This window comes from Protobothrops mucrosquamatus, unplaced genomic scaffold (genome assembly GCF_001527695.2).
Source record: "Protobothrops mucrosquamatus isolate PMUCROS unplaced genomic scaffold, P.Mucros_1.0 scaffold1632, whole genome shotgun sequence".
In the NCBI taxonomy this organism is placed as follows: domain Eukaryota; kingdom Metazoa; phylum Chordata; class Lepidosauria; order Squamata; family Viperidae; genus Protobothrops; species Protobothrops mucrosquamatus.
In genome coordinates, this window is record NW_015387791.1 from 80,762 (window position 1) to 83,998 (window position 3,237).

Genomic DNA, 3,237 nt, shown 5'->3' on the forward strand with positions numbered 1-3,237 from the left:
GGCCTAGGGGGGGATTTTATAGGGATTTTAAAGGGATTTTATAATTTTAAATCTAATACAGGTCATTTAATATATATTTTAATTTGGCTTTTAGATATTTATTGTATTGTACTGTTTTTATTTACCTGTAAGCCGCCCTGAGTCCCTCGGGAGAAGGGCGGGGTATAAATGGGAATAATAAATAAATAAAATAAATAAATATTTAAAACTTAACCTGCACTATCAACTTGCTGGAGCTTCATTGATATAAATCCTTTCATTTCAATCAAAAATAAAATCCTCTTGTTTCTTCCCAATTATGTGGCACGAATATAACTTGTCCCACATACCAAATATTGGCCTAAATTCATCCTTATCACACCTGTCGGATATACACCTGTCCTGTGAGTTAATTTCTGAGATCAGACTCAGCTCTTACAACTGAAAGGATAACCTCTAGCCAACAGGAAACGGGAGTCAAGACACACTGTCCACACATTATATAAATACAATTCCCTTTCCTAGCCTCCACCCTCCTCTCCTGCTCATACTGACCTGCCAATGGCAGTTACTCACCTAGATAGTGTAAGGGAAATTTCGATCTTCCGGGCCGCAGAAAGGTTGGGGCTCACACCAACAGATCTGTGAACAGCCACACCACCACTGGAGCCCCCCCTCCGGGTCCCTAGTAAGCGTTTCAGCCTCCCCACTTCCCCCAGCCAGGGGGCATAGCCAGTGCCCTCCTTTAAAAAACGGGGGAATCTTGGCAGACCGGGAGGATAAGAAAGCTTCGTTTTCAAATAGCTTCTCGAAGAGACGAAATCGGGCACAGAAAATCTGAAACGTCAGGTTAAGTCGAGGGTGGACCTGAAGAACAGACCTCGGAAGAGAGCCGCTCCTTGGAGGGAAGGAGGAACAGAAAAGAATGGAAGTCTTTTGGGAGAGAAGCTTACACGGACTGGGTTCAAAGGTCACAAAGGCAAGGAGGTCAGAGAGGCCAAGGGGAGGCCAGTTCTCCAGGGAAAAGGCTTCGCAGAGTCAGAAGTCACGGGCCAGAATGGAGGCGGCGGGGAAGACGAGACAATTCAAGCTTCCTCCCTGTGGAAAACCTCGCCCTGACCCCGTCTGAAGACACCCCCGCCCTGGGCTCTCCCGTCTCCCAGGCAATGCAGAGAAATCTGGGCCAAGGGAGGGCCGCTCTACCGCACCACGACTCTATGGCCCTTCCGAAGGCTTTCGGCCCCTCTCAGCCCGCGGGGCAGATGCGGCACTAGCGGCGGCAGCGGCGCCGGGAGGGCGGCCCGCAAACCGGAAGCGGAAGTTGGCTTGCTTGAACTTCCGCCTCCAGGTGGTGCCCATTTCCGCCCTCATCCTTCTCCATGTTGAGAGGCCGGCACTTCCTGCATCATAGAGAATCGGGCCAAGCAAACATGAAACGGGACCCCCCCCCCCCAAAAAAAATGGAGGGAAGGCAAACGGTCGAATCCGGTATTATAGATTTCTTTTCCTGGTTAGGGGGGAAAACCTAAATTCTCTTAAATGGCAAAACTTTTACCTCACTACAATCGAAACAATAATCCAACACTAAAACATTAATTTTAGCAGTTTCTTCCAGGGCAAACATTGCCAAATGTTTAATAATCTAAATGGTATTGTGTGAATGCAACCCATGCTTTCGCAAGAAGTCAGAAAGCATAGTTGTAATTTGGGGGGAGGGGAGGGGGTGTTCAGTAAGAGTCGCAATTGTTCGTGCAGTCATACCGCACTTCTTCCCAACCTCCGATTTATTAACATTGGTACCTGCTTGCTCAAATGGCGATCCCCACCCCAGGGGAACACCAATCAGAAATGTGGTCTGCGATTAACAGTAGCCAATCCCAAATCACCTTCTAAATTTTAAAGGAACACTAGCATTTTCTGCATATTAATATAAAGATAAGTTTGGGACTGGATCCATGAGGGAGGAAAAGAATAACAATCTCTTGAGTCCCATCTTCTGTCTGTACCTATAAATGGAATATTTTGAGAAAGGCAAGAGACTACTCCAAATCATAACTCTGAATCTCTTTATTTTTATCTTACAGATTCAGCAAATTTTCCATTAAATGTAAAGAAAACTCAGTTTGTTGTTAACATTAAGGTAGCTTGTACCCAACCCATTGAAGTCACCCCATTTGGCATATTACATGGTAGCATACAATGCCCCCCCTCCCAAAAATCCAGTAGTCTGACTGACTACAAAAATAGGTTTATTGGAGCTGGAGAACACTGGATGAATAGAAAGGTTTTCCTTTTGTGTATGAAATTCTAGTCTAGACAACATATAAAAGAATAGTATAGCTGCAGTGATTATAAAGGATCCTGTAAGCATATATATAGAAAATAATATAATGGAATTCTCTGATTTAGATATTTTGTTAAAAGTTTAGGGCCCTGTCTAAAAATACCAATTTTCTGAGAAACCAAAAGCAAAAGGTCAAGCAAAATTGTCATTTCCTCCCATTCCAGCAAATACTGAAGGTACAATCTTAACAAGTAACAAAAACCCACAATAAATTAAACCCATCCACTGAAAAGGGATAGTATTAAATCACTGATGTCAGGGAGATGAATGTCAACATCATACACTTAAGATTTGTTAAAAGGGAAGGTGTGTTGTGAAAAGCTGTTGAGATAAAGCTTCCTTTGGATAGAAATTTCAAACCACAGCTGCAGAAAAGACCCTTTTCAGTAACGCCTCAGATGTTCGTGGATAGAGACTCTAATTTGTCCCTAGGATTTCTTTAAAGTCACTGATCTTTTAAAAAGCCAGTATAAATTTTACGCTTCTGGGGTATAGCAACTGCAGCTTTAATCCTGGCTACCTATCAGTTAGGCATAGTGATTAACATTAGTCCAGAAGACTAGATTTTTCTCTTAATTCTGAACTTCTTAAATGGCAGAATAAAAAATGTAATAAAATATATTTAAGAAAAACATAGGAAAGAAAATGCATGTTAAGATTCCATTGCTTTAGAGATATTTACAGCTTTAATGTGTTGTTACTTTAGCAGTCACAGACTGTCAGAATCCAATTATATTTCATTTCTAGTTATCGACTATGGAAAACCCCATTTCTGCCCTCTCTGGATTCTGTCATACTACGAAGGGGAAGGGGGATGAGCAAAGGGGTTTTATGGCTCTCACTTCCTTCATTAAAACTTCAAAGGGACTGAATGTGGATCTCACCAAGAGGACTGACCATAACAATATGGCCCA